The sequence below is a fragment of the Cavia porcellus genome, unplaced genomic scaffold (assembly GCF_034190915.1).
Source record: "Cavia porcellus strain 051 isolate PalLab524CR breed Dunkin Hartley unplaced genomic scaffold, mCavPor4.1 scaffold_28, whole genome shotgun sequence".
Taxonomy (NCBI): Eukaryota; Metazoa; Chordata; class Mammalia; order Rodentia; family Caviidae; genus Cavia; species Cavia porcellus.
This window is the reverse complement of record NW_026947511.1, coordinates 36,751,200-36,763,048: the sequence shown is the minus strand read 5'-3', so window position 1 is coordinate 36,763,048 and position 11,849 is coordinate 36,751,200.

The following is an 11,849-nucleotide window of genomic DNA, read 5'->3' as shown; positions in this document are numbered from 1 at the left end:
AAAATTAACAAGTAAAATCTTCTCTTATATTTTCGTTCAAATGTAGCAGAGATTTATTTAACTTTAGCTTATCAAAGCCTCCAGTGGGTCTCACTTGTGCAAAACAGAGGGAAGGTAAAATGTCTCACTGTAATTCTCACATTCTTCCTTTTCCCCGTAAAGCGGTCAATTTAGCTTTCAAAGTTTTAAAACAACACAGGGAAAATCCACCATTTGCTTTTTCTCTATCGTTCATTATATCAGCCGACCCTGAGGAGTGTGGCTGTCCCTCAGAGGAGTCTGTCCCTAAACAAACGAACTCCCCTATGTCTTCAGCTTCTTTTGTTAGTATTTTATGGTTGTTAGCATATCTTGCACTTCCTGGGTTAAGTTTATCCCTAAGTATTTTTTCCCACATACTATTCCAGTGCTGGAGTGTGTAGAACAACTACTGATTTCTCAAATGTAAATTTTGTATATGGAAATTTCTCTAAAATTTTTGTTGGTTTTAACAGCTTTTGATAAGTCATATTTCAGAAAATCAGGACATTCGCAAACAGAAACCATTTAACTAATGCTTTGCTGATTTAGATGTCAAATTCTTTCCTCCTTTCTTCTTCCTCCCTCTCTCTCCATCTCTGCCTCTGTCTCTGTTTCTGCCTGTCTGTCTGCCTCTCTCTCTCTCTCTCTCTCTCTCTCTCTCTCTCTCTCTCTCTCTCTCTCTCTGCCTAATTGCTGTAGCTAAACTTTTCAGGACTATCTTGAATAAAAGTGGGGAAAGTAAGCAGCCCTGTTTTTGCTCCTGGTCCGAAGGAAAAGCTTTCAGCTCTTCACTGTTAGGTGTAACATTCTCTGCAACATCTTTTATGCATTCACCACAGTATGGTCACTTTATCTATTCACAGAAGTAAGTCTGCTCTGAACACGGTTAAGAAGTAATGCAGTTATCAACATTGTTTGTAAATGTTTCCTTAAAAGCTTGACTATATGCATTGCTGCGTGGACATCCTACACTCAGAAAAATAAAAGCAAGAAAACTGAGCTCATCAAACAACAGTTTTTAAAACATAATAGATTTTGTGTTTTTGAGCAGCTTCACCCTATGAAATTTGTGTCTGAACTTAAGGAATTACATAACAGGTGAATTAGTAGAAATTCAGTCTGAGGAAAGTTGTGAAGTATATTTCAGAGCATCAGTTAACACTAGCTGTATCTTAATTAAGCTGAGTGGGGGATTTTAACAGAGCAATGTCTGTGTTTCTGGACCTTTCTTTTTACTGTCTGTGCATCCTGAAGCACCACCTCATTCATCACTTGACTAAGTCTTTGTAACTCACGCTCCAACCTCAAAAAGCTAGTTTACTCAAAGCAATTGGACCCCTTTTCTAAAGAATTACCTAGTATTTCTTTCTCCAGATTTCTCTGGTTTCCTGGTCAACATTCCAGACCTTTATATCATCACACTCTTACTAGTTTTAAGTTTTTACCATCTATTTTTTTTGCAATTATATATCTCAGTGGGTTTTTTTTTTTCCTCTCTCGATTTGAAAGACAAACAATTCAGCTCTGGATATCCAGCACCTGACACAGCAGCCAGTATGTAGGAAACACTTACTAAATTGTACGTGAATTAGTGTACTATGTGTGAGTGAAGCGTATACCCTGGCCAGTTTCAGGGCTCTCCTGCTGGTGTTTAGCATGGATTATCTTGCCTCATGCTTCATTGCAGTCTCTGAAATACACTGTATTATTTCAGATGAGAAATTATCTGAAAACTGAAAATGTTGAATTATTTTTAGTATACTTGTGTCTTTTTTTAGAGGATGAGCTGAAGAAGCACTTGCACAATGATTTCTGCTCTCTTTGGTCAGGCACTCTATGAAGAGTAAACTGGAGTTTAAATACAATAGGTACCATGTTCTATACATCACACATCAGTCTACAAACCTCCAAAATTAGCACATTTACTTATGAAAATAATGACACATGGTAGAAACTGCTCTTATAAAGAAGGCACCCAGGGACGAGGAGGCCAGTGGACTTGTTCTCAGCACGGGCTCCTCAGTGTTAAGCAGGCCAGGGAACCACACACTGACCCACAGCCCACACTCTGTCTGCTAGGCTGTGTTTGCACGAGCAGATGTGGTGCACATACGCATTGCAAAAAGCAAAGCACAGCCTAATGAAATAGGAGCGAAACAGAAGTGTAACAAATTCAGGAAAAGGTCACATGATGGCATGACCTATTTTGACTAAGGAATCAGACATGGTTTTACTGAGAAGGCTGCAGACTAACACCCTGAGCAGAATTCCCACTTCCACCCCTTAAAGCAGATATCACCTCACTATTCATTCTATGCTTATTTTCCTGGAATCTAACAGCTCCCTCTGCCTTCTGGTCTGCTGATTCACAGTATCTTAGCCCTCTTCCCACTCCTCTGGTGCAGCTTAGGGAAGACATAGACCCCTCAGCTTCAGAGCAAAATGTTATTTACCTTGCATTTCTGAACTCAGCACGTCACCAACAAGTCATTGAAGAATAAACCAGTATCCTAATCTTTTATGAAGTTACATAGCAACCCTGACTCTCACTCCCAAAAAAATGTTTTGTGTTTTGCTGCTCATGATTTTGTAAACAAATGTGAGCATTTACTACAATTGCTTAATTCTAAACCTTCTGAAACATTTTACTTTAACTCTGATACACAATAAGAAATGGCACTCAAACCACACACACACACACACACGCACACACACTTGCTTTTTCCTTTATTTTAACTACAATCTAAATAGGCTTCCTCTTCATTAATCATTTTTCCAAAAATTACTAACCCTTGCCTTCCTCTGACGACTGTTACACATTATTTGACAGTCCTTTAAGATTCTCAAGGGGAGGGAATGCTTAAATGAGTGCTAGCTTCTTAGACAAGGGAGACAGAAAGAAAAATACTACAAGAATTGACTCAGGTTTGAAGGGTTACCAAGGTGGAAGTTTATGAAAGTGTTTATGTATATATGGACATAGAGATTTGTGCATACTTTTAATGGTCAACACAATGTGTCAACCTGATTGGAACACAGGATAGCCAGGTAACTGGTTGAAGGTTATCACTAGGTGTATCAGTGAAGGTGCTGGAAAAAAAAAAAAAACTAGCATTTAAACTGATGGACTGAATGAAGCAAGTGGCATCCCTCGTGCAGGTGAGCTTCCTCCAGTACATGGAGAGCTCAAACAGAATGGAGGAGCACTGAATTAACTCTTACTGCTAGGGCTCGATGTGACCTCCTTTCTCAGTGCTCCTGATTCTGCTGAGCATAGTAGTACACCTCCGTAACTCCCAGTACTCAGAGGCTGAGACAAAAGGATCACTGCAAATTCAAGGCCAGCCTGAGTTACATAATGAGTTCAAGGCCAATCTGAACTACATAGCGAGATCCTGCCTCAAGACAACAAGATGGCTGTGGGATTCAATACCTTTATAGCTAGAATACAATCCATACTCCATCATCTCTCTAGCTATGAAGGTTTCAAATTACACCACTAGTTTCCTTGGGACTCTAGCTTACAGAATGTAGATTGTGAAAGTTCTCAGCTCCCATGATTATATAAGCTAAAACTTTAAAATCTCTTCCTAAATAACGTGAAAATCATATCATCATTATCATTCTCCTTCTCTCTCTCCAACACAATATTGGCATAACTGGACATTGGATATGTGTGTGCTTTGTTGCTCTGAAGAAGTCCGAATAATGAGATGTCTTTTAAAATTTTTTTGATGCAATAAAAATGTACAGTGCAGTGTTTCTTGTGTTTCCCTTTTCAGTACTTGGGAATATAATTAATGTCTGAACTGTAAGTCAAATGGTAAATCTTTTATATTTCTGCCTTTTCTGTGTGCTTAGTTGTATATAATTTTGTAAGGAGATATCTACTCAGGCTCCGTTCAAGCTCAGTAACAAAGGGAGCAAATACTCTGATAATACCTCTACTCCTTAGAATTATACATCAGGAGAGATTCTTAGAACTAAATGGACAGAACGCAAATGAAATCAATTCCAGCAACGTGGGCAAGACAAGCAGAGTAAAACATTTAAACCCCACTGACATGCCTAGCTTCATTTCAGGCCAAGACAAAACAAAACAAAAAAATCAAAGTTAATATGAATGCTGAAGTCTCAGGAAGAATAGAATCAGACATCAGAAGTAATCATGGTACTCAATCCAGAGAAAAGTGTTTCTATAGCATGCATCGATCTGCCTGCATACCCTTTTCAAAAGATAGCCAGTTACAAGCCACCTTTGCCACACTCTTTGTCAACTGCAAGGTCCAGTGCCAAGGTCCAGTGGGTAGAGGTTTTATGCAGCTTGGGAATGAGTGACATTCTAAAGCATAGGTTTCAAGGCTTTACAGTAATATGATTAAAGTCTTACATTTTCATGCTGTCTACATAATGGTTAATTTCTTTGTTAACTCTCTTCAGTATCTCTTTACATTCAGTAAAGCATCTATTGACATGAATTTAGGTATTATACTTTATTTTAAAATTCACTTTGACATATAAAACGTTACCAAACGTTGTAACAATCCTCTAAAATATCAAAATCAAGTATTTACCACCCTGCATTCAGCTGGATGATTGAAATTCAGACTGATAATAAGTTCATAACTTGGCTAATACTTGACATCTTCATTCTGACCTTGTGTTCTTTCCAAGCACTTTCTGTCCTCAGCATCACCCTAAGGAAATATTCTACCTGTCACAGCCACCTTCCTTCTCCATTCTTACTTGCTATACTTAAAATGTATAACTTTCACCAAACCTTAAAGATAGCTGCTTCTTCTACAGAACAATTAGTTCTCAAACATATTGGAACAAACATTACACTGTCCTCAATTTTCAGTGATATCGTGTATCCATTTGTGCATAGTGCTACCTCGAATCATGAAGAGAATTCATTCCATGACTCTAGAAAAAAAGGCCACGTTCATGTGCAAAAGATGGCCATGATGGTGTTTGTCATCTGACGCAGACATCACAAACAACACAAAATCTTGCAAAATGTTTCTGTTTGTGAACCACATTGTTTGTGAAACAAAGTATTTGTGAACCAAAGTGTTTGTGAATTGAGGTACCACTGTATTCGTATCTTTTACTTCCATTGTAATGAAGTACACATCCTTCTGATTAACCTATTATTTTGTCTGTGTTTTTAATTTTATACCTTTGTACCAATTTTGTTCCCTTGTACCAATTGCCATTCCTACACAAAAATCACCTAAAAGTGGAGCAGAGTGAAACGTAAAACCTGAAACTAAAGAACTCCTGACGTTAGGCTGAGTAATGTTTTTGGATGTGACACCATACACGCAACAATGGTAAAAATAAACAAGATTACATCAAATTCAAAAGCTCTTGTACTGTCCAAGGACATAACAACTGAGTGAAAGAGGCTACAGAATGAGAAGAAACATTTCTAACTCAATGACTATAAATTTTGATTACCTGAAATTTATAAAAATCTACAAAAACTCAGTAGCAAAAACTAAGGACCTGCACACAAGAGTGACAAGGAACAACATGAATTTCATAAGGTGCTCAACCGCACTAATCTTGAAGGAAATGCAAACCTGTGGCACAATGAGATGTTGCTAAGCCCTGCTAGGATACCTCTTGTCCTGAGGGACATGATAACCAGTGATGGTGAGAATGTGCACAAGTGGGAACACTTGTCTGCTGTTGGGAGGAATACACGTTGGTACAGCCATTATGGAAGCATGGAAATTACTCAAAATATTAAAATCATGCTAATAAATTTTTACTGCTGTTTGTTTTAGAATAGTCAGTTTTTTAAAAAATTGATCCCTGGTGATTGCTAAGATATTTGTTTTTATTATCCACTCTTTATATGTATGCCTGAAAGGACAATATTTATAACCGTAATCTATCATGAATATACTCCTCACAAAATCCATTCTCAGATATGTGGAAAAGGGACCCAGTGACCATAAGCTACACCATCACTGTTTCTGTGACCTTTGCTTTAAACAAAAATTAGAATGTATGTGAGACCAAGTCAGAAACTGACTTGTAAACAGGGCCTAAATTTATATGGATATTTTCACAACTAGACAGTGTAATTCCTAGATAACTTATCTCTTTAGTAATGTTAATCTCACATGTGTGAAGACTTTCCAGATGACTGGGCAGAAGTCCAATAAACCTCCATGTCAAGTAGGATTTGTTTTGCCTTTTGTCTCATAGCTTGGTCATAAATGCTTATAAATTCTGTTGCTTTTAGACAAAAAATTATTTATTGTAGCAGCTTCATGAATATTCAAATACATTTATGATCTCTGCAGATGTGGTCTCAATATGAAAATGTAACTCTCTTATGTTTTATTATTCATTAATGAACACTTACAGATCATATCAGTTTACACATTTTATGCATATGTATATATACCTATACATACTATTTTCCATGACTGAACATTAGTTTACAGAATAATGGGCTTCATTTTGGCATACACCTATATGCATAAACATACTTCCATCATCGTTATACATATTCTTAGTGTAATAACCTTTGGCCTTTATAGTAAGAAACTAGAAAGGCAAGTTTTGAGCAGTGAGTCTGCTGTCCAGTATTGTAGATCTAATAAACACTGAAAAACTGAATTGTATGCCAACTTGGGCTTCATTGTGCAAATATTGTCAGTTGAGATTATGAATAACAAATTTTAGTAACTATCAAAAATATAAATCTCAGTAAAATTAGTAACTTATTAACGTCATGTGCTCTTAAATTATTCCATTATGAAGAGCCATCTCTCACATCACCTTGACCGGGACTTTCTGCTGACACTGCAGTGGTTTGTGCCTGGAACCTCTGGAACTATTTCCTTGTTGTTCCAGTCCATTTTATGTTGATAATTTTATACTTGCATCTTAAAACACATGCACATTAAAACACATCATTTAGTATAATGTTCAAAATCACATCTTTCTCTTCAGATTCTCTTGGATTAATTCATCTCATGCAGTCTCTCTTTCTCCCTCTCTCTCTTTACCTCCCTCCTTCTTTCCCTCCTTCTTCTCTCCCTTGATCATATACTGGTTGCATTTTCACTGTGTATAACATCTTTTATGCTCCTGCCTATAATATATTGCCCTTCACAGTATTTTTTCCTGTGAATCATTTCTGAAGATTACATATTGAAATTTTTGTTTCATGTGGAGCACATGCAGCTCATTTAAAAACCTTAGTTGGCTATTATACAGTCTCTTTGCAACTTCTGAGAGCAAGTAATATTGATCGTGTCTTTTAATTTGTAAGAATATATTAACCGGCCTAGTAAAAATGTACAGACAAACAACATGTAGCAAATGCAAGATTGATTTCTTCCAAGATCTTCAAAGCATTTTTCAGTCTCATTGATTCTCATGTCACTCCTAAGGTTATCTCTACAGGCAAAATCAATTTAACTGCAATGATAATCAATCAGAAATGAAACTATTCATTAAGCAAATTTGAAAAAGAATCTGTTTTCCTGTTCTGATCTTTTATGTCTAATGCTAGACATAAAATTTAAGGCACATATACTGCCTTTAAACAACAGTTAAGAAACCCGGAAATCAGAGAATCAGTAAGCAGTTCAGTTCCCTATGTCATGCAGCAGTGAGTTATACAAGACTCTGCCTTCTTTTCTTGTTTGCTCTAACTCTCTATTTTGACATGCTACAGATGGATGGCAACCCTCCGTATCAGCACCAGGACTGGGTCTGGTATCCTTCTTCCAATCCTGCTTGGTCTCTGTTTGTGTCTTTGTTGCTCTTGTTTTTGAGGCACGATCTCACTAAATTGCCCAGGCTGGTCTCAAATGTGTGATCTTGCGTCTCGGTCTCCAGAGTAGCTAGGGTTTCAGGCATAGGTCATTGGCCCAGTTCTCTCTCCAGTTCTGAATAAAGATGCAGCTTTGGAGAATATTTAAATCCAACCAAGAAAAGGACAAGGTAGAAACCACTACTTACACTTTGCCTTTTTCTTAAGCTTTACTATTGACTTCTTCCTTATTCCAAAATATGTCATTCTGCCTGATTAGAAATATGATGATTTACTGCATTGAGAGTATCGAAATGCATTTTTCCTTCCCCAAAGTAAAATTTTCTTAACATTTTATTGCAATGAGTAATGATGTTTACCTCACAAAACAATTTTTACTATGAAAATATACTCATTATTTATCTACAGAAGCAGTGTTTTTTAGAAGCAAAAATATTAAGAAACATGAGAGAATACCAAGTTTAAATTCTACCTCCCCAAATTGCAAGATTTCTTTAGACATTTTATTTTTATTCTCATCATATTCCTCACTGCTTTATTTAAAATAACAGTAATTTCAAAAGGTATAGGGTTTAGGGGAAATACAATACATAATAAGTATATCAGTAGCACTGTGAATATTTTTTATAAATATTAATTATCATCCATTCCTTGTGCTCTTTATGGGCTATTGTCCTATCCACTCTACAAGTAGTGCTTACTGATTGTTTTTTATTTTTAATCAAATGCACCACATCTGAAAACACCACTGGGCCTTGCATACAACTTGCCTAAGAGAACTGGTACCACACATAGAAACTTTCAATCTCAGTTTATTAAAACAGGACAGCCTACTTCTGTCAACTCTGTGGGATGAGCCTTCTGCTGTGCCTCCAATTGTATAAACTCAGAGGAATCTTTAATGTATGCTTGATGTCTCCAGCTCTCTGAGGTTCTCTTCTGAGGAAGCCAGTGCAGGGCATTCATCCAGGCACAAAGGAGGGAGTATGGTTCCAGAGGAAGCCACTGTTACAGGCATCTGATTCATAATCGAGTCTTTTCTCAGATGCAGTCAAAAGTTCTGACGTTTTAATATTGTTACAGGTCGGTACTATCCTTTATGATCAAGGAAATTATCCCATTAATAATGAGGATCCCCATAAATTCCAAGGGTAATGGCACTTTAACATGCATACCATTTTCTCAGAATTTATTTTTTCTTGTCCTTAACTTAGGACCACAGTGATACAGGTATTTATCATTTCCTTATTTAATCACTTCCAACTTAATTGATGGGTGATGCAAAACTCGGTATGTGTATTTATTATAGTGAGAATGACTCAGAATATTTCACTGTCCTTTCCACTGGCATTAATTGATTGAAATAACCTTGAACAGGAATCAGTTTCATTACAGTCTGATGATTCAGTTTGCATGACATTTAATTCTCTACTTAAAAGAAGCCTTCAGAGCCATATGTTCTAGAAGGCACACTTAGCCATCCTTTAATATTACTGTGTCTTCTTCATTTTTAAAATATTTTTCTGCGACTTTTAGGTAGTATTTCACTTGCTTTTTCATTTCACACATCTTTCTCCACCGACAGAGGGGCTGGAGATCCAAACCATCTAAAGGAGTTCCTTGCAGCTCAGTGCTAATGAAACTTACTTCATTGGTTTGCCCTCTTATAGAATCTTGGAAATAAAATAGCCATGTTCCAAATTCACTGACTGCAGATATGACACAGGTAATCCTTGGCTATGGCAGCTGGTGATGCAGTGAAAACTCTCCACCTTCACCTGAAGACCACGGTGAAGATCCATGCTGGATCTAGGATCCATTTTGTACAGAGTAGACCCCTCAAAAGAGGAGTGATGCCCCCATTATAGGGTAAGATGCCTCCTCAAAATGATAGTTAAAATCTCTTTTGTAAGGCAGAAAGGCATTTGTTAGAGACTTAAAGATAAAATTAAGTGGTGTGTTTCTTCAGAAGTACAGTGATCAAGTCATCTCAAAGGTCCACCAATTTAGACATTTAAACAGTCGTAGGGCTCAGAGGCACAGATCCATCACAGGGAAGCAGTTCAAAGCATAGTTCAGGAGAATATTTTAATTAAAGTGGTGGTTAGCATTTTTATTGATACCCCTAAAAGCACAGTCCGTCTACTGAAAAGTAACTTGTCTTGGAAGTACAGTCTCATAAAGTGCTAATAAAAGTGTAAAAATCTGTTTGACGGGGGCTGGGGATTTAGCTCAGTGGCTTAAGCACCTGCTTGGCAAGCGCGAGGTCATGAGTTTAATCCCTGGCACCAAAAAAAAATCTATAAAGAAAAATCTGTTTGATGTTGTCAACTAATCATTAAGTTGATTTGCATACTTCTGTATTCCCAGGGATAAATCCACTGAAAATGTCTATGTATCCTCACTTGGAAAGAAAGAAGAATATTCCATGTTAACACAACAACATCGCAATCCCCAATACCTCATAACCACTAACAGGTCCTTTAGACATAGGAAGGCATATTTATAAAATGTGATCCTTTAAACAATGAAAACTACATGCAAGTAGTTTAAGAAACCGGCAAAATGTCCCATATGCTGACATTCCATCAAAGAAAGAACCAGACACAAGTTATGTTTGCATACAACTGTAAATATCTAAAACTGCCCTACATTATTGAATGCTGAATGCTTATTAGACAAAGCTCAGGAAAAATGCTGGTGAACACTTTTTGTTTAATTATACAAATACATAAAAGTCAGATCGGTGGTAATCTTTGTGAGAGGACAAGGCAGGGATGTAAAAGAGACAACGAAGGATTCTGAGATATAGATAATAGTCCATTTTCCTAAATTTGGTTGTGTCCATATAACACTCACTTGATGCTTTTTCACTAAGCTGGATTTTTTTAACTTGGAAATTTCATAGATGTGTGATATATTTCTGGTACCCAAAGTTGGATAGTCTATATTTTTTTTCAAAAATGACTCAAAACCGAAAACTGGCTTATGAATGGTTTACATGCAAATGGGGAATATAAAAGTAAGTAAACAAGCAGGACATGTTGGTGCATAGCTATCATCATTTTGCAAGTCTGAAGCAGGAGGTTCTAGTCCAAGCTGGTCAACTTAGTGACTTAGGATGACCCTGCCTCAAAATAAAATAAAGACAGAGGATGCAGCTCAGTCTTAAAACTTAGATTCAGTCCCCAATGCTGGCATAAAGCAAAAACATACTTCATAGAGGGAAAGGTTACTAATTAAAATTTGCTTTCTCTTTTATGCTATTTAATTGGCATTCCAGTATTTCAAATTAACCCTAAATGTATGTGTGTGTATATACATATGTGTGTGCATGTAAAGAGAACTAGGTACTCTGAAACCCAAATAATTTCTACTGCACTGCCAAACATGAAATTAGGAACTCTGTACTAACCCCACTATGTGACAACAATCCCTGTGACCTGCTTTGAAACAGTCAGATAAACATTTCACAAAAAACTTTCCCATGAAGTAATTTTCATGCATATGTTATTTAAACTGAGACGGAGTTGGGATGATTTGGTTTTGTCAGTGAAACCTGCTAAACTTTGCCGGTGTCCCCCATCTAGAGTTGATATGTATTGCGTTTCTTGGGTGTTTTTTTTTTTTTTTTACTTTTATTCATTGAAAAGTTTTTATAGCTCAAAATAGAAAAAGCAATACCTTAGAAACTTAGAGCTAGCCCGGCAGGATGTTTCCTAGGATAAGGGCAAGGTCTGAGGTACACCCTCCTGATAGCCACTGCACCCTCACCTCCCTCTGGCTATCAGCCACATCTGTCCATGTTTATGCTTTGGCTTTGCTTCCTCAGGGGCAGCTGGTCCATCTGTATGCCTGGCCTCTCTATCTCAGCATCTCTTATTGACTTTTCCTAATCTTATTATTTCTGTTGATATTTGCTCTGCATCTCATGCCTGCTTTCCCAGCAATATTCATTGACATTTGTCCCTGAGGAATCTTTACATCATCAGCTTAAACAAATGAAATTAGGGTATCTGGGTGG